At 43.5% G+C, this 24,861-nt stretch overlaps 1 protein-coding gene across 3 annotated transcripts in view; it reads right to left on the bottom strand.

Moving 5' to 3' along the window:
* Window positions 1-522, bottom strand: part of FRMD1 (FERM domain containing 1) — a 61,769-nt gene extending 61,247 nt beyond the window's left edge. For all 3 annotated transcript variants that reach the window (XM_051811156.1, XM_051811155.1, XM_051811154.1), the window contains exon 1: window positions 452-522. The gene's annotated coding sequence lies outside the window, so the exon portion shown is untranslated. The remainder of the gene's footprint in view (window positions 1-451) is intronic.
* Between the last annotated feature and the right edge of the window lie 24,339 nt (window positions 523-24,861).

Genomic DNA, 24,861 nt, shown 5'->3' with positions numbered 1-24,861 from the left:
CGGCTCTGACGGGAAAATCCCCTGATAACGTAACACAACTGGAGACCACTCCGGACGCAGCTCGCACCGCCCTTCAGCCGCAAAGTTGTAAATACACTTTCGCAGCCGCTGCCGCGCGTTGGGACCGACTGCCGCCCGGCGGAGCACGGAGCCTCTCCCGGCTCGGCGGGCAGCGCGCATCCGTCCGAGCGCCCTCGCCCGCACCATCCCCTCGCCCCGGGCGGCGGGCGCAGCCAGGTGCTCCGCGGGTCCCGCCGCCCGCAGCCGCACAGCGCCCACGGGCTCCACCGGGACCGCTCCCCGCACCCGGGACCCACCTCCGCCTCCTTTGTCCCCCGGCAGCTCACCGGGACGGCGCCCGCCTCCCTGCTGCCGCAGGGACCTCGGAGGGACACGGGAGCCCCAGGACCCCCCTGCGCCGCTGTCCCGACGGCGGAGCCCGTGCACTTACCGTGGGGTGGCCCCGGCCGCGAAGCTCCGCCGTCCCCTCCGATGCAGCATCCAGCGCACGCCGGAGCCCTGGAGGAGGACCGGCGGTGGGGCGGACCCAGGCGGGGCGGGACACGGGGAGGGGAAAAGAGAGGGCGGGACGGGCGGTGTGTTTGTGTGTAGGGGCAGCCACGGGGTTAGCCCGCGTGTGGGCTGGTGATGGGGAGATGCTGGTGGGGCAGGCGCGAGGTTTGGAGGCGATGTTCTCGGCGGGTAATCAGTGCACCGCACTGACAGCGATGAAGTCTGCGTAGAGGAAATTGTAATTAAGAGTGATCACAGCAAGTCGCTGGAACTCGGTCCGGATGGCTCTGCCGCGGGCAGGTTGGCTGGGCGGTGCTGGCAGGGGGAGACGGCACAAAGCGTAAGAAGATACAATCGAAGACTTGGGATCAGATCTGGGAAAGCGAGGCGCCCTGAGGGGCACGGGAGTCACCGTGCTCGGGAAGGAGGTGCTTGTGCTGCACACATAGCATAAACCCTCTTGCTTCCCTTGCTTCCCTCCCTCTTCTGTGATATAATTTTTTTTTAATGTAGTAATTTTCTGAAAGAAGGGGCTGACATCATCTCAAGTTCTGTAGTGTTACTCCCTGTTCCTCACGAATAGGCCATAGCTCAATTTCCCCACATATCTAGTTGCATGTGAGAGTGCAGCCGGCATGGGAACTGGGATGGCAGGGGTCTGTAAGGGGAGCAGGTGAGAAGGCTTTCACACAGTGTTGCACTACTCTGTAGGAAAAGAGTTGAGATTTGCCCATGAGGGACGACAAGAGCAAGCCTGACTTGCTGGAATGATGTGGCCACCTGACAGAGTGAGGGGAAGCAGGGCACCAGATCATTTGTATTTGCTCCCAGTTTTAATTTTGCATTTTAAGTTGGACACGAGACTGGCTAAAATCTCAGCCTTGCTGGTGTGGCTAACAGGGACAATGACTTACCTTTGCCTCTTCCCAGCTGGACTGTAGCAGTGAGGCTGCTCTGTGAGCACGGGGGGGGGGGGGGCATCTCACCAAGCCTTCTCTTCTCCCAACAGTCTTCTGGGAGAAAATACCAGTGTCTTAGTCATTATCTGAGCAAATAGGTAGACACCTCCTTTCAGGAATGGTTCCAGGGCTGTAGGTCCTAGATGAACAGAGTTGACTCCCAGTGGCCAAAGTTAAGTCTTTCATGGTTTGTCCTTTTGTTAAGTCCAGCCTGATTTATGCAGTTACCCTCTCAGCATGCCAGCGGTTTCTAATGCTATTCTGAGCTGCCTAACACATGGTTTCATGGGCAGCTGCGCTGTCATGACAGCTTCCCTCTGTCCATAGAAAGATGTCTCACTGTCCTCTTGTTTTTATTCCTTGCTGTCTTTTGTCTCCTTCACTCATTTTGCTCATGGCGGTAGCACCTTCTTTGAGCCAGTGCTGGAGCATTTCAGACTGCTAAACTGGTCAGTCTCACTAAATGGACTGAAAATTCCAGATTTTTTTGCTGGAAGAGTGGTCCGTCATATTGGTGAATTAGATTGTCTTATGGAGTGGTCCAGCCAGTGCTGGAGTTAGCATCTTGTAATAGCACTTACATTTCCTCACTTACTTTCTGGCATGGATTGCAGGATTAAATGCAAGGGCATAGAATCTAGTGCCCAAGTGTAGGCTCAGTTGTTGAACATGTTCTTATTTAACCTGCCCAGTACCATGTATAAAGCTTCCAGCAGAGCCAGCATAGTACTCTGGTCACAGCAGGACTTTCTGTCATGCTCTGACAGCTAGTGGAGAACTTGAAATGTTAGCAAACAGCTCTGAACAGTTGCTGCGTGCTTCTGGGTTTTGATCATTTGAAAAAGAAAATGTTAGAGTAGCTTAAAAACTCATGGCTTGAGTTTCTGTGATAGGGTCCTTTAGCTATGACAAGAGGAAAGCACCACATCTAGGCTGCTAAGACAGGGGTGTGCTTCGCAGCATGCCACATTTGCCTTCTGTCCTCATCATTTGCACCAGAAACCTTAGGGCTATTACCTTAGGGCTATTTCCTTCCCACAGAACCTGAGTTGGAGAGTAAGAAAAGTGTGGGTCATGTGCAGGTGATGCTCCCAGTGCAGACATGATCAGAAGGGAATATAGTACAGAATGTCAGGTCTGATTACCTTAATTGGAAGTATAGCAATTATCCTGCATAGCTGGTCTCGTAGGATTGGCAGACCTTGTGTGTCGCCCTGGAGAAAACAAACTGCATTTTGAGAAACATCAGAACTGCAGGAAAATGGAGATAATGTCAGCCTGTTTGTTTTGGAAGAAGACATCAAAGTGTTGGAGACTGAAGGTATCTGTGTTCCAAGGAAATACCGCTGCCAGTTTTCAAAGGGTCAGCTTCAGCTGTCCTTCTTGCAGTGCAGATAAGCAGTTTTATCCAGCTTGCTCTGTGAAGTGGAAGCTGGAGAGGAGGATTTGTGGAATGGTTCTTATAAACCAGGTGTCTTTAGAAAATAGAGCCCCTTTTGTAAACTCTCATGCGGAGTTATGCTGGAGTCAGAGGGACCCCATGCAAAAATAAAAGTTTGCATAAGCAGATGTCTTTACTCATGGTCTTGTCTGCATTGCACATAGACATAAAGATTTTCTAGTGCAAAAGGGAAAGCTGGGGTTTGCCTTCTCTGTCTTAGAAAAAGTATCCCTTTCTCTTTCTTACAATAATTATTGCAATGTGTATAGGAGATAATTTTGTTGCTAGTATTTATTGTCTGGTTCACAGGCAGCACCTAAGCTTGGAGAGAAATGGGTTGTTTGTAGAGTTTCCAAACAAAAGGAGTTTTCACTAATGATGTCGGGGAGCTGAAGCTGGCTTCAAGCTGTTCAAGTCATGAGAGGATGACTCAGAAGTCAGAAATTTGAGGCATTCCTATGTCTAGCGTTTAATCAACAGGCAGAGCATTGGGAGGTAAGCAGAGGAAATCAATGGCAAATCAAAGAAGAATAGGTCAGCTATTCATTAGAGAAAGGATTGATCTCAGGGATATTAACAGAAAGAAGGGCATGAAATGAATCCTAAAGAAAGTTTCAACTAACTGTGGCTGCCATAAGCTGGCAGTCAGAGAGCCTTAAAAAAATTACTCGACTATCTTGCATAAAAGGCTATTTGCAGAACTCTGCATTCTCAGAGTTAACCAGCTGCACATGCTACAGAGACCTTCCAGCCATAATGCAGCTCTTGCAGGAGTAATAATTATTTGTGTATATTTGTCATTGTTTATACAGTCATCATAGATATTACACATGAAATGATAATAATCTGCTTTCTGTTAGCATACATGCTCAAGCAAAATCTTATTTGGTGATGTTTTCAGTGCATGTTAGAGCTTGATTTTGCCGGCTCTTGCCTTGTTCCTAGAAAATCGTTGATAGCCTCAGTGGGACTATTCATCATCCTTGGGCTTTCATGTTTATAGCATGTTGCAAAAGCAGGTTTAATTTTGAGCTCTGGGGTAGTGATTTTTTTTTTTAAATCTTTAAAATATCAAACTTATCTAAAATAGCGTGCAAACAATAAAAAAATACTTATAAAGTTGTAGGGTGGCTTACATGCTATTAACAGTATTGGTTACATTATTGGTAATAATTAACCATTATTATACCAAAAGCCATATACAAGGTATAGGTATAATTGGTGAGGTTTAAGACCTCAATTTACATTAAACAGAAATCAAATGTTTGTTGTGCTGATCGTTGACCACCTTACACTGCAAGTGAGGCCAAGGTACAGATCTGAAACCATACAGTGCTTGTGGGCACTTGAGCTATGGCTCCTCTGCCAAGGATGTGCCATGTACTGCAAAGATGTGAGAGACTTGACTTTATACCCTATTTTCTCTGATGCCATATGTGGCACTGTGTATTATATCTTTCATTCCAGAGGATCCTGGTGTGCTTCTTTGATAAGTTTTTTTCATTTCACATTAAAACAGAGACACCTTCAGGTAGTAAGGGAACAGCTGCATAACGATCCATCAGCAACCTTTGGAAACCAGGTGGGGAATCTGGGTAGGGAGAATGTGTTCATAAATCAAATTTGGCCCTCGAGCACAGAGGCTGTAATTCGTACCCTTGGCAGAGTTTCTGTGGGACTGCATTTACTAAAATGGTCACAAGCTTCATTTTACTTCTAAAGAGAAACAGAAAAACTCTCAGTAACACTAAACCATTTAGCATCATTATAGGCTCATGATTTTATTCTAACTCTGACCAAATTCCTGGGGCCCTTGGTTTCAAAATTTCCTAGCCCAAGCTCTAGTCAAGCGCAAACCTGCATTCATTACAGAGCCTCCTGAGACCCCAGCTAGTGGTGGCACAGTGCTGGCTATGAGTTTAAGTCACGTTCTCTCTGACAGGACCCATTTGACATACGTTTGCCTATACAGGTGCTCTGGCAGCTTGGTATCTGTAGCTATATACACAAAGTGCATAAGGTGTTGGTATGTCCCTTTCTGGGGACAGGAGTTGTGTGCTGATTTCACCATACACTGCTGTTCAAATCGTGAAGGTTTGGTTACTTTCAGAAAACTTTGAAACCATGCCAGAGCTGTTAAATCCCTGCCCAGGGTTTCTCAGGGCTTGTCATGTCTGTGCTAGGCTTCAATCACAATACTAAAGTAATGTCCTCTGCATGGCAAACATATTCATTCAAACATTGTCATTCACTGCTTAATAAAGAATTCTTTCCGGCTGTCTGTTCCCTGCAAGTTTTCCTCTCTCAGCCCCTAAGGACAACAATCCTGCCAAAGCGGTACCTTGCAAAGGAGTAAATGGCCTCTGCTGTCTCTGAAGATGGGTTTCACAAGGGCTTTTCACTTCATTTTACTTCCTTTCAGCTATGTGCTTATTTTTGCTCTGATTAGAATTACTGTCTGTAATATAATTTTCCTATTTTTAACTTTTTCTCTCTAGCTGACTTACATATTTTTAATCTAAAATGAAGAATAACAGCACTAGATGATGGGGAAAGGTACGTTTTGGTTACAAAAACTAGTTAATTTTGGAAATATTTGGAACAATATTCCATGGTTAAGATTTTTTTTTAAATATCAAATACAGATTTTCTTTTTCCTTTTTTTTTTAAATCTGCATTTTTGTGTTCTTCCCTAGATCTTGTAACAGAAATATCTGCAATTACAACATGTTAGAGTATTAGTAAAAAGGCAGTAGAGTAAGGAAAGATTCATCTACAAAGGCAGTAGAGCCAGGAAAGATTCTTCTATAAAACCATAGATTTTTTTTCATGCCAAAAGCATTGCCCTTTCCTGTTTTTTGAAAATCCTGTGTTCCCTCTGATTCCCACCCCCCAGCAAACTGGGAGTGAAAGAAATGTAATCTTGGCTGCTGGGGTCCTGCCTGCAGCCTCCTGCCTGGGGAGCACCTTGCCCTGCCACACAAAGGAGAGCTGGTGTTTCTGGTGGGGGAATGCGAAGGGGGGCTGGAGTGCATGGGGAGGGAAACGTGCCTGGGAGCAGCTCCACCAGCTCCGAAACTCTACGTGCAGGAAACAATTGGCTGAACAGAGACCACTACTTCCAAATGCCCCGGCTCTTTCTCTATCTCCTGCTGCCAGGCAGCATTGCAGATTTCCCCACCTTGGGAAATCTTATGCCTAGATAAGAAAACACTGGAAAAAAATGGGTAGAAAGTAAAAAATGAGGATAAAATACAAGTTTAAGGGAAGAGAATGGATAACCTTATGGGCTGTGTCATCCTGCTTATTAAATGAGAAATGGAGGATGAAAGGAGAAAAAAAAGGTGTATTTAGGGTGAATATTTCCATGAAGTAATGGCACTAAGATGATTTGAATTACCCAGAGGATGAATTTATCCTGATGTGTAAAATCTATTTCTACCATTATCACCACTAACCTAAACCTATTCACAGATAATTACAGTCAAGTGCTTACACTGCTCTTACTCATCTGTTTTTCCCTCCTGCCCATTTAGTAAGTGCATCAGTTATGTATTAACACTGGTATGCTGTGTCAAAGCAGCAAGAGCTTTGAAATTAGGCAGCAGGAGCAGAATGTAATACGAAAAGAAAGAACCACGGAAATCTGTAAACAAAGGGTTGTAAAAATAGTAATTAGAAGTAGTTATGTTCTAGCAAATTAAGATCTTAGAGTGAAATAATTCGAAATTACAACAATGTGAATACAAATGAAGGTCAAATGTGGTAACTTTGGCTAATGGATGTTTCTAATTTTTGTGTTACTTGGAGCAAAACTGATCTGAACATGAAGAAAAGGCATTGCCTGTACCTGACTTAAGATGCTATTGAAATTTACAAAAAATTACCTTCTGCTGTACTGTGTGCACCTCCTGCACAGACACATTCCATAAATAGTCTTCTCTCAAGCATGTTCTGGATAAAATTACTAATGTGTAGGTCCCATCTGCTTCCTTCCTCATCACATTACCTGGGCACTGAGCAAGGGGTTCAGATGAATTCTCAGCTTCTGTGCAAAGCCAAGAGAGATCACTGGGAAGAATGCTATGATATCTGTCCAAACAGATATCTCTCGCCTCTGACAATGGGGTTCAGGTTTAAAAGTGCTCCACGAGTTCCACCACAGCCTCCCTCTTTCTTACAGACAGGGCTCTGCCCCTACCCTTCTGAGTAGCACCACTCAGGTCAGAGGCTCCTTTGGCTGTCATAATAGCTCTTACCTATTTGTGGTTTTGTCTTGTCTCTGGAGGGGGTGGTTATTCTTCAGTACCTGAACAAAATAATGTACTCAGAATTGAGTGTTTCAATCTGTCATTCTTCAGGAAGAAAAAAATATCTTGTTCCTGAAAATAAACAGAGGTGATTTGAAAGCTTATATCAAGAAATAATAATCACATTTCACCAAACTGCAATAGTTCTAGAGGCTACCTGGAGGTGTTAAAATGTCTGCTGTAACTCTCCTTGCTGAACTGTTTCTGAATTGAAAGCTTTTTCATCACATTATAAACATTTCATCAAGTTGTAAAAACAACTGAGGTATCTCATAAGTGTAAAAAGTCTTGAGTACTGAAACCCCCTTGTAAATAAAGAATGTGGCTGTGAAATATAATCCTTGGTGGGATTGGTTTCTCTCCTTTAGAAAGGACATTACTTCGAAACTGGCAAAAACAAAGTCAAAGCTGGAGATGAAGGGTGGTAAGCGGAGAAAAGACGAAAGTAATAAAAAATGTATACACAGGGGTTACTAATCTGCAATGACTGCAAACATGTCTCACTGACTTCAGTTCTGAATTAATCATGCTATCTATACCAAGGTTATCTCCTTTTGTCATCATACATCAAGTACAGATGAGAAACACAAGTCAACCTGGTTCACTTAAAGTTGCTTCCAAATGTATTTAAAATCTTTAAAAGGTAGGAAGTGTTCTCTAATTCTTTGTATTTATCAGTTATGTCCCATAAAAAATGTTACTGCTATTGATTTTTTAATCCTCTAATTCAAAGTTGAGGATTGAGTTTTGGGGTTTTGTATGTTTGTTTTTTCCATGGGGAAGATGTCCACAGCCTCTTGGAAATGATCCCATAAAGAACTGAGTGCTACTTTTTAAAAATAGCTGGTTCTATTCCTTCCATTAAAATGACAGAAGAAATACTCATCTTGTAGCAGTGAAAGCAATTTTTAGAGTTATCCTTTGCCATCTCCAGTGGTAAAGCTGAGCTCTAGCAGAGGGAAGTCCTGCTAACACAGAAGAGAGTTCTTTTGGGGGTGGGTCTCATACTCAGGGTGTGCAGTGGGCTCTGGACACTGCCCCAAACATAGCACTTGGTCATGTAGATATGAGCAAGTAAGCAAGCTGCTGAAAGAGTTTATTTCTGCAGTGGTCAAAGCACATTCAACTAGGCATCTTATGCTGCAGGCTCTTCCTTTTCAGGGCATGGAGCAATTTCATATTAAGGTACATAACACATTGCCTATCCTATGTTTCTTTCAGTTGACTTGCTTTTAGACAAATACTTTTTTTTTATCAGTTGAATTACAAGAAAATTAGAAATAAGTAGGAGTTTCCAATCACCATACATATGCCAGTTGTGTGGCCATCTATGCTTATCAGATATTTTATTTACTTTATTGCAACTCTCAAGGGTAAAAATAAGTAGGGTGCATACTTTTAAGTAGATAGAGGTACCTTTGTCACGTTTGCAGTCATGTGTCAGATGTAGAAAGCCAGTCCAGAGTCCCTGGACTAACAGATATAAAGTTGTTTCATATATCAACAGAATTTTTGTTATCTAGCTGTTTAGCTCTCCCCCCTGCAAGCTCACCTCTCTGAAACAAAACATAGTATTTCCAATATGATTTGGACTTATCACCTCATTTTACTTCATCCATAAATATCCATGTGTGTGCATCCAGGCCTATCATACATTTCAAGGGAGGGGAGCATCACTGACACTGATATACTGGGGATGTGCATGGTAAAGATTTCTCTTCTGTATCCCCACACAGAACCTGAGAGCAGGGATGTCATGACCTGCTGAGGAGGCAAACAGATAGCATGGCTCATGGCTGACTGTGTCACTGCCATGTGCTCCTGGCTGGCAAAGAGCAAATTCCTGCTATTTGTGTTTAAGTAACCTAATTTATGGTATGGTTTCAGGTTACGGCTAAAACTGGTCCAGCCAAAAGGAGTGTTCTGCTCCTTTTCTTCTCTCTGCCTTCTGCTGCTGCTTCTTTGGGGTGCAGCCTAGTGATGGTACAGCTGCAGGGTGAATTGGTCCATTTGGCTCACCCCAGAAGACTAATCTAGTGGAAAAATTGATCTAGGTTTATAACTCTGGGACAGCTAAATTGAACCACCTTGCTCCAGCAAGAAACAGGGAGGGATGGCAGGGACACTGCACTTGGAGATGCTGCAGTGGCGAACAACCTTTCCAGCAGAAACCTACTGTTTAATAGGGTTTACTAAAATGTCAAGTGGCACCTAACCCACAGAAAGAAAAGGCCCAAATCTTAAAATTTCAGGCTTGTTTGATCTGATGGGAATCAGGAGACTGGGAGTGGATACCCAGGGTAGTTGCAACTGGGAGATAGTCTATCTGTGTTTCTAACAGAGATACTACTTAGCAGAGGGGATTCTCAAACTTCCCATACCATACTTCTCTTCTAGAAGAGTTTTGAGACTTCATATGTACCTGCCTTTTCCAGCGTATCTTCTCTTCCCCTCTCCCCTGGACGGGGCACATCAGCCAGTTTAAGAAAGAAACAAAAAAACCTACTTCTGACTGGCCCTGAGAGGCCTCTCTCCCTTCTGTGACTGTAAAGATTGTCTCACCTAAAATTAGGCAGCATAAATAGCTCTCGATAGTCCAGGTCTGCATTACTGTGTAGGCACCTGACTTCAATGATTTGAATTAATTCGGGCATATAAATAAGACCTCAGTGATCTAGGCCTTAAGTATTTGATTGCACTGCTAGGAAAGAAAATTTGGAGTTTCTTGGTTAATTGTGGGTAGAATGAGACAGAGGTTTGGATATGGAACACTGTCTGTAGCACCTTCAATTTGAGGGACAAGAAGCTTGCCTGAGTCCAAGAAGCCATGTATACATTTGGGTAAGACTTGGGGCTGTAGGTAACACTTGTGGATGTTTGCAAGGATTTGATCTACGGAATTTCCCCTGCCTGGGACACAAGTCTGCATGAGGACAGATATATTTCCTTACTGAAATTGTCAGTAACTGATTATTCATGCTAATTTACAAAAGATAAGTGTTGTACTGTCGCTATAGGTGCTCAAGCAAAGTGCAACCTCTTCTTTGTTGGGACAAAAGCTAAATAGCGTTATCCATCCTGTATTAACGTACCCTTAGTCTTACATGGGATAAACTGATGAATGAAGCCAAATACAATGAGATAGTGAACAAAAAACAATGTCAAAATTTTTTTGCATTTAGTCAGTAGCCCAGGAATGAGAGCTGTGGTGGTTGTGGTGATGAACCGGAGGAATGCTGCTGGTATTAAAAGCACTTCTCTGTGTCACACATTCCTGTATTTTGCAGGATCTGAAGGAATTAGCCTCAGGAAAGCTGAGAGTTTATTTCAGGTGGGTAAGCTCTGTTTTCTGGTCTTTTGGTCTGTGGTGGGAAACACTCATAGCAATTGAAGGAAAGATCAATGAGCTAGATAAGAATTTGTTATCTTCCAGATGGCAGGTTATGGAAGCAGAGAAGAGGGCTGCGTCTGTCAGGTGTAGGCTAGGAATGACAAAGAAATTTAACTCCATTCCAAAAATGTTAACCATATTGTTCACGCTCAGCAGTAAGAGGGCCTGTGACTGCTGTGAGATTAACCTTGTGACCCTGACAAGAGTTTAGACCAGCCTGTCAAAAGCATTATGCTTGAAGACAGTAATCGTTCTTTATTAGAACAGTTACTTTGCCTGGTTTCTACTGCCCACCTATGAATTGCATTTTGGCTGCAGCACCACCTTTAGGAAATGGTGTGTAGTTTAATTATTAACCACAGCAGATTCCTAAAGGCTGTGCACAGCCTCTTCGGTGTGGTTTAATTTGCCCTTAAGAAGTAGCTTGAGGTAAAAATGTCCTTATCTGGTAAAGCAGTGATTTTCCATAGGGCTGTTATGGGGTTGGTAGTAGACTGTAAATTATTTCAGAGCACGTGAATATTTTTATTAAAGGAAATTGGGAAAGTTTTACTTGTTATAGCTAAGTTTTTAGAATGGCTGTGCTTCTATTTATGGCCATCAGTTTCAGATCAAACTGTTGGTACATCCTGTGAAAGACACTGGTTTGAATAGCTGCAGCACTGAAACCATTGCTGCCTCAGTGGTCCGGAGAGGGGCTATTAGGTGGCAGTAAGAGCTCATACAGCTGTAAAAAGTGAGTGAGTTTTTGGGCCCACAGGCTCTTCAGGAGATTTGCAGAGTCATAAGCTGCTCCAGAGTGCTCAGCTTCCATAGCTGGATGGAGCTGTGGCTTCTCTGCCAAGTTTACAGCAAAAGTTACAGTAGTAATTGTTTCCCATTGTTGTGGTTTTTTTTCACATTTTCTGTTGACAAATTCTCTCAAAGATAAAGTGTGAAGTGATTTAGTATTTCATTCAATAGGCTGATTCACTAGAGTATTGTATCACAGTCATATTACAGCATGTACTTGTAATAAATATGCATTGAACACTGAACAAGAAAATAATTTAGGCCATCGGATATATTCATTGTGGTCATAAAAAACAATATCAAAATATATGAAAAGCATTTTTTAAATGAGAAATACTTCTTTAATAGTATAATTTCATATAGAAACTGATGCAGAATCCTTATGGCCGCATCAGACCACTTACATAGTTTCCTGCAAACATCTGGATCATTATTGCATCCACTTGTGTAACTTTTAATCTTTCTGACTGCTCAGGCTATGTGGATGCTGAGAGTCACATTTGGGAACATTGTGACTGAACACACCTCCTGCTTCTTTTTTTTACCTTTATAACATAAAGGAGAAATACAAAGGACGTAATTTCTACTTCTCATGAGCCCTGTGGTTGTTCATTCTAGTAAAGCAGTCTACTTCACCACTGCTAAAACAGAGGTACTCCTCTAAGTTCTTCTTTCCTGGTTACCATGCCGTCCACTTTGAGGTGTTTGATTTATCCCTGTGTTTATTTCGATGGGGATGCTGTCGCTTGCTTTTTGCAATCAATAGGTGCTGCCAGCATGACAGTAATAGGGCATGTTCAGCTGCAGTCTCCCTTGGGACTGGCAAGTATCTCTCTCCTAGCTTTTCCGGACAAAAAGCTGCAGCAAAGCCATTCATCTCAGGGTACGGGCATTACACTACAGGGGGAGGTGCAGAGTTTTTAATGCATGAAGTCACTGCCATTCACAATGAACTAATGAAAACACTGTCTTTAGCTATGTTTAAAATCCCTTGGATGCCTGTGTGTGTGCGCGCGCGCTGAGAGACAGATAATTGATACTGTGAGGTCTTTGATACCTTTTTTCAATGAGGCTAATTGTCTCTGCATAATTTTTGGACAGGCCTGCAATGGCGATATTTGGTTGCTGCCCAGGATTAGCATGTTTAGCAATAGAAGAAGGAGAAAAAGAGAGAGATGGCATCCAGTACCTAGGTGATGGGCCCGGCTCAGTGACATGCATCTGAATAAGACATGCCTATTTAACCCTAGAATCATTTTTCTAGCTAATCATGGAATGTGCATGACATTTGTTATTACTGACATTATAATGCATCCATTCACACTACGAGAACTGCTAAGCTGTTCCCACTGAAAGTAATGGAAGCTTTGTATAAGCTGAAGAGAAGCAGAGTTGGGTCCCACTAGAGCAGGTCAGGAAGTTTCTCTACTCAGCTTCATTTTTAGAGAGCTGGATAACTGAAGCAGAAGCCCTTCTGATGCAGTTTTGGTAGGGACATGTTGGGCAGACTTAAAGTTATATGCTTTATATTAATCTCTATTTCCATATTATAAGGTTGCTTTAAGAGTATTTTGAATTTCTTGGCTTTCAATAATGTAGTTTTATTTGATTTTGCTTTAATTTTGTTATGGAGAACACTGTAATTCAGTTTTCATTCCCATCAGAAGCACTGTGTGATCACGAAATCACCTCAATGCATGGCAGGTAAGCTAGAAGGCTGAGGGAGCAACATTGGCCCTCATCCTCTTGGAATTAAGAAGAGTTCTTCCATCTGCATCCATAAGCTTCTTGTCCCAGTTTTGTCACCGACAGTGACCAAAGTGCTAGCCATTTAGCTTGCTGATTTTGCACTAGGTAAAAAACATCTTTGGTGCACTTGGCTCGCCTGCCTCTTAGCAGTGCTACAGAAATGCCTGAGATAATTTGACAAGGTCCCAGTACTGAAAGACACAAATGGGAAGACACATGGTCCAAAACATTAGACACTTAACTCACTGATGCATATATGCATGTTCTGGCACCCTATATATATTTGAAAAACTGGGCCAAAATGTGCTAGGACAAGATGTCAGTATTAAAGCACTCTGTAGTTTGCAAATAGGTGTGGAACTGGGATGCCTTTGGTTCCCAGGCAGGAGTTTTCTCAGTCCTACTTGGAGTTACATATTAGTTTGCTGTTGCACAACCAAAGAGCACTGTAAAGATTGTTTTGAACACTTCATATTTTCCACTTGCTTTTTTTTAAAATATCCTTTGAAATACCTCCATCAGTTTCTTGTTGAGAACAGAAACTAGGCTCACAGAACAGGCACATTTCTGTTGTTTCTCAATCAATCTGGCATGTGAATGATCTGATGCTGAAATTTTCATTAAACTCAAGGTGGTGTTAAGGAATTGATTAGTCCCTGCAATGCCCTGATGAGTTCTATTTCTGCGCATTATGTAACTCAATTTAGACATCCATCTAATAAATGGATTTTAAATGTAATGATAACATTGCCATCTCTTGTTTTTATCTGGTGGCAAACCTCCAATTCCTCTCTCAATATTCGTTACCTGTAGAACGCAGCAAAGCTCTGGGGACGAGAATAATGTTTCTTAACATTTACACAGTGTTAGGTTGACATCAAGTCATGACTCCCTGGAGCCTAAGCCTCTAATCAATATGAACTCATATCTCTCGATTCTACAGTGTGGTAGAATTAGTTGAATTATTGAAGACAGTGGATAAGAGTTCAGATGTGTGCATAGCTGGGATATGGATCTGAGAGTTCTTCTTTCATACTGTGCAGCACTCTTTTCAGTCCCATACTCAAGCATCAAGCAATAAAAATATTCTGAATAAAGCCTCCTGACTGTATGCCAGAGGTCCATGTGAGTAAGGCTGACAAACTGATAGGAACACCTGAGTGCTGTCCACTGAAGAGCTCCTGCCACACTTCAGACAGGGCTGTCGTAGAACAGAATAGTTTGGGTTGGAAAGAACCTTAAAGGTCATCTAGTCCAACCCCCCTGCAATGAGCAGGGACATTTTCAACTAGATCAGGTTGCATAGAACCCCATCCAATCTGACCTTGGATGTTTCTGGGGATGGGGCATCTGCCACCTCTCTTGGCAACCTGTTCCAGTTTCTCACCACCTGTACTGTAAAAAAAAATCTTCCTTAGATCTTAACTGAACCTACCCTCTTTCAGCTTAAAACCATTCTCCCTTGTCCTATCACTAATGCCCTTGTGAAAAGTCCCTCTTCAGTGTTCATATAATCCCCTTTAGGTACTGGAAGGTCGCTATAAGGTCTCCCTGGAGCCTTCTCTTCTCCATACTGAACAACTCCATCTCTTTCAGCCTGTCTTCATAGGGAAGGTGCTCCAGTCCTATGATCAACTTAGTGGCCATTCTCTGGGCTTGCTTCAACAGGTCCATGTCCTTGTGTTGGGGGCCCCAGAGTTGGATGCGGTACTCCAGGTGGGCTCTCAGCAGAGTGGAGTAGACAGAGAGAATCACCTCCCTCAATCTGCTGGTCACACTTCTTTTCATAGAACTATTAAGGATGGAAAAGATATCCTAGATCATCAAGTCCAACCTTCCACCAAATACCACCATGCCCACTAAACCATGTCACGAAGGATATGGTGCAGCCCAGGATACTGTCTCTGGAGTAGTAGCTTCAGGGAAGGAGAGGAGGTGAAATATGGCAGTGGAGGTGCAAGCCAGAGTGAGGCAGCCTTTGTAGGGGCCAGGCAGCCCGCCCTTTGAAGTCATGGAACAGTTTCCAAATGGCATTTGTGCCCCTGGCTTGGTTTGCATACACATGGCATTACCTCATCCAACAAAGCCGCCGTCAGCCAGGGCTGCACAATGGTGGGGGCTGGCTGTGCCCCATGGGGGGCTCCCAGTTGCCCTGGGAACGCTGCATTCCAGCATCAGCTGCTAATGTGCAAAGCATGCTGCTGGGGGCTGGCCCAGGCAGAGCATGGGAACATTCTTGCATACTTTATGAGACAGAAACAAACCGACTTTCAACAGAACAACAGCCAGGCATAATCCCCCCACCCCTCACCCCACTGCCTTCGCCCACCCCTCTGAAACCAAAGCACTCTGAACCTTTGTGTGAGAACTAGGAGGTTCATTTCCAGGGTATTTTGCCAATAAAACAAACCAAAGATATGTTCTGATCCAAGAGTGAAATTTCCATTTCTCTGGAGATGAATAGTCTTAGCGTTGAATGTCTAAAGTGTCATTTCCTACAGTCTTTTAAGCCAGGGCACCCAGGCATCCTTGGCCAGACCCTCCTGTGGAAAGTTAACACCTGGGACAATTGGAACACTGTCTGACCTAACTCCATGAATCAGCTTTCTGCCTTTCTCAAGCCTCTTTCTATTTCTCTGCAAGGACAGCTTGCCACAGGGAAAAATAACATCAAAACATGACTCAGTTGTCCCCAGAGCCCCTATCCATGTTGAAGTAGCCTGCTTATTTACCACAAGAAAGTACTTCTGGATATCACCATAAAGGTTTTGTTGGGGGAAAAAAAGCGAGATCACAGAAGGCAAAATGGCCCTGAGGACAACTTCCCACTGCAGGGTTCACTAAGTGTAAGTGCATCAATATGTGCATGTGTGGGGTTCTCACGTTACCCCCCACTTACGGGCAGAGCTGGCTTCAGCAGAGGCAAAACTGGTTCATCTTTGTTTAAGAAGATGCTAAACAGTAACTTTATTGAGTAATTCAAGGCACAACCTCCATGTCTCTGTAGCACATGGATGTAACAGAAGGAACACTGATGTGGAGATCTTGTTAGCAGAATGCCTTAGAGACCCCAGTTTTTATGCTGTTCATGGACCTCTAACTATTGAAGGTGTCCACATGCAGCAGAGTTACTTGTGGTTTTTTTCTTCTACATGCAGAAAAACATACAATATCATCTGTGTAAGGCAAGCTGCAGGTGCCCAACACAGCTTGCATCCTTTCACTCTGAATTACTTCAGATCCCTACTGTGCTTGCTTCAAGAAGCATGTTTAGGAGAAGTGATGGGCAGGGTCTGTACAGGTGATTTGTAGTTGATGGCCATTGGGGATGCAGGTTCAGTCCGCCACTGACAGGTTCTCAGATGCTGCAAATCAGTGCTTGTTGATGTGACTACTGGAAATAAATTTAGTGACAGGCTTTTTGCCTGCTGGTAATCCAGTAAATAGTGTTTGTTCCTAAACCAGGATTTTAAGAGACAGCTAATTCTGCAGCAGTAGGTGGCAAGCTCTTTAAAGGAACATCAGTTTCAAATCTCTCTGTCTCATCTATGCTGTGCTGGTGCTAATAGCTGCATGCTGTACACGAGGCTCTTTTAACTAAAGATTTGAGAGAAGGTTTGCTTTTGTCTCCCCAGTTTGTTTACTTTGTAAACATGGTGTTATGCACTGTCAGTTCAGCTATTTCCCCCCCCCGCAGTCTTCTTCTGGAGATTATATCTTGCTTTCACATGGCATCTGAGGAGAGAAACTGCTGTGCCGTATGTCTGTAAAACTACTGTTACAGTAGGCTGGAGAGTAGATAGAGCACTTACTGTTACTTCACTTTTTTTTAAAAAAAAACCTACGTGGTGTGAAGATGCAGCATTTTTGATCTAATAAGAGCTCTAAAGCTGGATTTACAACATCATCAAGCTGTGGCCTGGATTCTTCTTAGGGCCCTGAAGAATCTGTAGTAAATCTCTTCCAGTTCTAGTTCAGTGCTTTCAAACCATGTTGGTCACGACTGAATACTGCTATTGTTCTTCGCCTTCTGACACGTCTTCATCCAGTTGATCCTCATTTGAGTGGTTGCACATGTCTTTGCAGTCTGCCTTCCCCATGATGGAAGGATTCCTGAGCTGTGAGAGACCAAGCCTGGCCATTTGTAGCAGTAGACAGATGTCCTATAACAAGTTTGGAAGCAGTCCAGCAATGTTTATACCGAACTGAATTTGAGTTGGCAGTTTCAGATGTCCTTGCATCATGTTCCCCATCGTGTCTGATTCTGTTCCCACGGGTGAAGGCAGACACAAAATTTATCTTGCAGTGTTCACAGCACTCCCCAAAGAAAAAGGACAAGTAGCATGCAAGGTGAGCAAGTCCACCAGGATGTCTGCCCCCAAGCACATTCAGCCTCAAGAATTTATCCTGTTCAAAGTACAAACAGTGACCAAAGTCTCCATCTGCCAGTCCCACTCCCTGACTTCACAGGGATATCTCCACACCCACCACCTAAACCACAATCAACAAAAACATGGTATCTTTCAAAGAACAGTGTATGTTTGCATTAAGAAAAAGGAAATGCCTGGAGATATCTCCCTGATTCTTACCATCAGGCAAAATCTGTTCCTAGGCCACAAAGAGGGAAACATACTGAAGAACACATTTTCTTCAGAAAGCATCTTTATGATGAGCATCCCTTCCACACTGGCTGTGGGAAAGTACACTGGGGTTTTCAGCTTGAAGCCCTTCTGCTCACCATGACCTTTTTGTCTGTCCATTGCTGCAGGAACAGCTACTACTTTCTATTCAGAGCTGACCAACCTGTGCAGCCCACCCCAGAGCTGGAGCTGCTGGCTGTGGCAGCATTTGTGAAGTCCAACTTTGACTAAAGTGCTGCAAGGAGTAGTGACAGATAGCCCAGAGAAAGCCTACCAAAATTTAGAAGCTGGTTTGCTTAACCATGTGTGTAAATGTCACAGCATTTCTCTGCATGGAGAGATTGGGCTGGGCCATTGCTGAGCTCTTTACTTTATGGCAAAGTTATTACTAAAGGGCTTGGCACTGGGCTGAAGGGCTCAGTAAAGGAGGCAATCCCACCAATTCTGGGAAAAGCACCACTCCACAGGTGAGGGTAAATGCTCTGTTGCTGAAAGCATTGCACAAGCACATCCCTTCTTGGCAAATAAAAGTCCATGTTTATCGCACTCTCTGGAATTTTGTAATATTTAAATCTCCAGTTCATGTAGCAGGGTCTCTGATATTCCTGAGCTGCTGACTAAAGTAAATCCCAAACAGATTTTGTTTGGCTTTCCCATGGCTCAGTAGTCCCCAAAAGGTGTTTTTATTATTTTAAGTATTAGGCATGTGCATGGGAAAGAATTTTGTTAGTTTAGCTCGACCACTCCCTAGGAGTTTTCTCGTCTCTCTCAACGTCTCTTTACCCTCAGGCTGCTCACATCTTTCAGCAGATCTCACTACTGGACTCAGCAGCTCTGCTCTTCATTCCCTAGCTTTCCATGCAAATCCTGGCAGGGCTAGGCACCCACTACTCTCACCAAGCAGGGGGAACCCATGGCCTTTCACAGGGAAGGGGTTGCTCTTTTCAAGGGCAGAGACTGTAAAGGTGAAACTCATGGTCAAATGTAAAAGCCAGTACAAAGTTGTACACTACCTGGATGCCAAACAGATTTCAGACTCTATCTCAACTAGCATGTAATTAATATATAAGACATATGCTGGCCTTCTGCACAGTAGTGAAATCCATTGCTTGTCCTTCATTCCAATCCACTGCTTCTTGCTTGATCTGTCTGAATAACAACAGTGCAGTGTAGTGCTTTTCTCTGTCTAAACAGCAGGAAGACCATGCTGCATTTTACACCATGTGAAATTTTCCCCCAGTTTCTGAACAGAGTGGGAGGTGAGCTGCAATGAAAGGAGCAATCAGACAAATTCAAATTGGAAATAAGGAGCATGTTTGAACATTCAAGCACATTCAGGGAAAAGCTATCAAATACTTCTGCAGCAGAAAATGTTGTTCAGGAGTTCCTTAGGGCCTGCAGGAATCTAAAATACTGAAATCATTTGTGAATAATATAAGAAGAGATGACACAGGCAAACGGAATATTGCAAACAAATTCCTTCCTGTTTGCATTTAATATTGTTTGTATTACTTGAAAGTTATACCTCAATTCAGCAGAAAGCATCCTGCTGATTTTCTCCTGGGCTTCAATAGCTTGTCAGTCATTACACAGGAAGCCAGAAGCTGCCCTCAGTCCCACTGTCCTTTGTTGGAGCTGGCCAGGTTCACAAGATGGGCACAAAGATGAGGCTACTCTCTTTTGTTGAGTATGTCCAGGTGCTCTTTTCTCACCAGACTACTGCTGTGACTTTGTCTTCTGTTAGCTGGAAGTGCAGGCTCTCACAAGGCTGAACTGATCAGGTCAGGCAGAACGAAGAGTAAATGTGGGTGAAGTGATTAGATGCAAGAGGCAGCAGAAAAGAGGTGGATCTGTGGAAACACTGGTCCTCAAGTGTCACTAGTCAGTGTCTGCAAGATTATTTGCAAAAGGTGAAAGAGGCAAAGAAAGCAAATGCCACTTGTATGGTATTACTGGCAAAACAGCCTCAGATCTGAATTTCTACTTACTTTAGTTTATTGCCAATCAACAGAAGCTTCTAATCGTTGATTTGGATACTGAGAATAAGAAACCATGAATAATTAAGCAAACACTTGGGTAAGCAGCTTTCTTGACTCTTTCCCAGGCACAGCTTCAGCTAAACACCTTTTCTCTCTCCTTCCTAGTCTCACCTCCCCTTGTTTTTGATGTTGGTTACACTGAGTAGTCCCAGAGGTTGGGGCTGTACACGGACTGGTTTTAGTCTGCTGCTTTACCATGCTTCTCACTGGTATTCCATCTGTCGTTTTTACTGGTTTTCCACTCTTCTTCATGCTTCTTACTGTTTTGCCTGATGGCCACAGTCCCTCAGACTTGTCCTTTCCCTGGTGTTGATCAGCTGTAGACACAGTCCCACATGGGTCTCCCTGCCCACTCTGGGTTGCCCGTGGTCTACAGGGTGCTTCCTTTTAACATGGAGCTCTTTCTTCCAAGAGTGTATCCCCAGCTCCATGTCTCCACAATTATCTCTCTCTTCATTTGTCTCCCTAAAAATGTTCTCTGCATAACTCCCACTGCAATGGCTGCTGGTCTTCCTGAAATACATCTGAGCTGGGATACTGTGGAATCCCCTGCCTCCCTGGCTGCAGCTCTGCTGTGTAGTGGCCACCCATACTGTTTTCAGAAGTGGCTGGACCCAGTTGTGACTGTCACTGGGCAGCTCATGGCTTTTCTCCACACAGGTCCCCACCACAGCCCCGCTGCTGAAACCCAGCCATGCATGCTTCATGCATGGGGAAACATATCTTCACTGAGACTGAGAGATAAATTACTTTTTTTCCCAGGGAATGGACAGACAGTGGAAAAGGAATGCAGCATGCAAAGAAAGGATGCAATGAGTGAAGGTATAGTTGAAATTAATCTCTCCTTGTATATATAAACATTTACTCCTCCTTTTACAATATAGAAATATTCAGTAAAATGGAAAAGTAGCACTTTGAAAAGGCTACCCTAGAATTCTTGCTGTAAAGTATAAGGTTTATGTGGTATTAGGGAACAATAAAAGAACAGGAAGTAGATCTCTTCCTTCCAGTGGTGGTCCCTCTTTCTCCTGCCAATTTTTATTTTCCATGCATTTTCTATACTGATTCAAACACCAAAGATCCTACTGCAAATGATTCTAATGTCATGTGCCATTTATGTTTGCCTCCTGACAGGGATGAAAAGGCAAAGAACACCTTGGGCCTGCTGCAGGAATCCCAGATATCCCTGCTCTGGTATCCACCTTTTGCAGAGGGATTGCCAAGGGTTCTCATGGTCCTGAAGGGAAGGAGAGGGAGGATCCATCACAGGCTTGATCCAGACTTTTAATTCCTCACCTGAGTGAACAAGTTTGACCTGTCTTCCTAGCAAATTTCCTACGTGAATGATAGTTTTTGTGACTATTGCCAAAGTCCTAATTTTGCAGTGCAGAATTCCTTTCTAGGACTGAAAGACCTGTAGGGATTGTTAGCACAGGATCAGTACCCTCCTGGAATAGGAGCATCTGACCAGATTCCTCAAAATAACTCTAAAAAGTGATTTTGTTCTTAGAAATCATCATCCATGCATAAAAAGACACATCATCAAAGCCAGAATATCGTCAATGAAGTGGCTACAGCAATCCCAGCTGATATGGTAGAGGGCTTTTGCAATAAGACTTGCAGTAATCTCTGTCACATTTCTCCCATTTCACTGCTCTCATACTAGCTTGTGAAAAACAGTCCATGTCAGCTTAAAAGCCTTTCCTACATCACAGGATTGCTTTTCCAATTCTTTTTTTAAGGATTAATTTAAGAAGTTGTCTATGATTGCCATAAAAATAATGGAATGAGGGAAAGGTGTTGTTACCTTGGCTGTAAATCATCCCAGGGATGCTGATGTAATTTCCTGCCTTTTAGACTTTCCTTCCAGGGTTTGTGATACAATCAGAGGGCCTGGACTTGCTCAATCCCCACCTGGTACAACCTAGCTATGCTTGTGATTGGGTTAGTTCACCACAGAGCAAAGCTGCAAATCATAGTTCCAAACTGCCATTGCATTCTCTGTTGGGAAAATAGAACACAAAGCCCCAGAGAGTATGGAGCAGCCCTGGGATGGGCTTTCAGTGAGCTCTGCAGACCTCTCTGATGCAGAGATCAGAAATGTCCAAGGAAATTGGGTGCTTATCTTGGGCTGCAAATTTTATTGCAAGTTGAGCTTCTCATGGAAGTCAAGGCTGCTTTTTATTCACTCTTGGCTCAGGAAGGACAGCATCAAACAAATTTATTCTTGCAATTTTGCCTTTTTTTTTTTTTTAATTATACCTCAGAGTTTTAATCTGTCCCTTTATAGGGATCCTTCTCTGCATCTTCCCTCAGGTAACAAAATATGTGATCAAGGGTAAGTGTTACTTAGCTTTAGCCCTCTAAAATTTAAGCACTTAGTCTGTGTTACTTATCTGCATTTTTAATCAATGAAGGCAAAAACCTCCTCCAAAGAGCAACTGATCCTATGCTAAAATAGCATGTCTAACATATGTGGGAAGAACCATCCTTTTGAGATGCCTTTAATGTTGTATCCACTGACTGTAGATGAAGCTCAGATAACTAGATTAACTGGAGGGTAAGATGTGTGGAGCAATTGTTACTGACCTGCAGCTGAAGGATGCTAAGGGATATAGTAGCACTTTAAGCCAAGGATTTCACCTTATATAAAACATTGTAATAAATAATTACTTTCAAGCCTTGTGCTTAGTATTTATGAAAACTTAATCATTTTATGAAGTTTAAAAACTAGTATCACTCAGTTGCTTTTTAAAGATTTTTGTATGAAGTTTAGATTTTGCAGAAGTGGAAGAAAACAGTTATTTTTATAGTTGCAAGCCTGAAAAAAAGCCAGGTAGGTATTTCTTCCTGCTTCATTATGATTCATACTTTATCAGTGGAGCTGAAGAGAGTCATGACTGTTCCTGGCTGGAGAGAATATCTGTTGCTCAAAGCCCACAACATGGTCTGTATATTATTTATATATTCACATACTTAAGTAGAGTTGTAAGTAAGTTTTAATGAATTAAAGAAATACCTGTGGTATGACCACTGAGAACATGGCCAATATCTACACAAATCACTGCTGCCCCTAAACCCTCTTTGCATTCAATGTACAAGTTAACCTCTTCTTGCCTCACAAGGAGAGATAAGTCTTAAGCTACATATCCTGCTTAATGGAGAAGTTTCAAGACTTTCTGTTCCCCTGTCTTTTGTTTGTTCTTCAAAGCCTAAGATGAAAGCCTCCAACACGAGTTGCCCACTGTGCTCGGCCTCAGTACCTGTTCAGTGAGGTCAGGGCTACGTGTGGTCGGGAGCAGCACTGCTGGGCACTGGCATCCTGCCAGCAGAAAACAGATGCATCCCAAGTAAGCTGAGTGTGAGAGGCTTTGTCACAGCTGTGGGATGTCCCCTGGGTGAAATCCTGCCTTGCTCAGACTGGGGAAAATCTTGCTGATGGCAGATGGGCCAATGAGGCCTCGAGGGCTTTAGCTTTTCTTGCAAATTAAGGATGCCCAGGGCTGTCTTCTGCCCCTGGAACTGACTGGCACAGTCTGGAGATGCCCAAACTGCTCAGCTCCTTGCATGCTGGACTCAGAAGTTGCCTAGGAGAGTGCTTATAAGCCCACAGTGCCGGCAGCAGAGCTGCAGCTCTGAGCCTTGCACCAGTGTTGGTAGCCTGACTGAAGTTGAAATTCAAAAATAATAAGGAAGTAGACAAAAAGACATATAATAAAAACACCCCATCAACTTTCTGATTTTCTTTGGAGATGATCAGATAATAGACGACTAATTTGTGATACTGACGTTTTGGTTGCCTTTGTTGAGAATTGAACTCCGTTATCTGTAGGCTTCAAAAGAGCCTACATGATTCCCAGGCCTACACGTGTGTTGAAGCACACAATTTTCAAGCTTCTGAGTATTTAAATCTAAATCCTTGGAGCCTCACTGGATTTATGCATTTGTTAATATGACAATTATTTGGATTGGGGTTATCACAGCTGCTTGTCATCTGGGAGGTGTGAAAGCTCCTGTTACTAACATTGAGATAACTTTTCAGATACCAAGCAGCATAAAAATACTGAGGCTGTAGTCAGAACAGTTTCTGAGCAAGTTATGTTCAAGGGCTGGTGCATCACGTCCTGTGAATCCAGCATTTGAGGTGGTGCAGATGCTCAATCAGAAGGAGGAGGAAGATGAGAGCAGCGTCTGAATGTGCTGGTCAGGAGAAGCCAAATGAGGTGTGAAACTTGGCTTTGAGCTTTTCCTGTCTCGTTATATTTGGGAATGGGCTGAGGTCCATGGCCAGGCAGGGCAGGACTGAGGGGAGCTGGAGACTAGTCCTGCTGCAGGAACTGAGAGCCCTTGAGGGGACTCACATGGGGTCCTGGGCCATGGACAGGGTGGGGAAGCTGTGGGAGGGTTGAAATGAGATCTGACTGTGTGTTGTGGTTTAACCCCAGCCAGCAACCAAGCACCACACAGCTGCTTGCTCACTCGCCTACCAGCAGGATCAGGGAAAGAATAGAAAGGGTAAAAGGCAGAGAACTCGTGGGCTGAGATAAAGACAGTTTAATAGGGAAAGCAAAAGCCATGCATGCAAGCAAAGCAAAACAAGAAATTAATCCACTGCTTCCCAAGGGCAGGCAGCTTTCAGCCATCTCCAGGAGAGCAGGGCCCCATGATATGTAACTGTTACTTGGGAAGTCAAATGCCATCACTGCAAACATCCCTCCCTTCCTCCTTCTTCCCCACACTTCATATACTGAGCTTGATGTCATATGGTATTGGATATCCCTTTGGTCAGTTTGGTTCACCTGTCCCAGCTGTGTCTGCTCCCAAACTCCTATGCAGCCCCAACTTCCTTGCCAGTGTGACAGTATGAAAAACAGAAGAGGTCTTGGTTCTGTGTAAGACCTTCTCAGCAATAGCAAAAACATCTCTATATTATCAACCCTGTGTTCCTCACAAATCCGAACACATCCCCATACTAGCCACTGGGAAGAAAGTTAACTCTACTCCAGCCAAACCCAGCATAAGTAGAA

The sequence above is a fragment of the Manacus candei genome, unplaced genomic scaffold (assembly GCF_025592945.1).
Source record: "Manacus candei isolate 608988 ecotype Guabito, Panama unplaced genomic scaffold, ASM2559294v1 h1tg000081l, whole genome shotgun sequence".
Taxonomy (NCBI): Eukaryota; Metazoa; Chordata; class Aves; order Passeriformes; family Pipridae; genus Manacus; species Manacus candei.
Note: the sequence above shows the minus strand (reverse complement) of the source record. Positions and strands in the feature narration are given on the sequence as shown.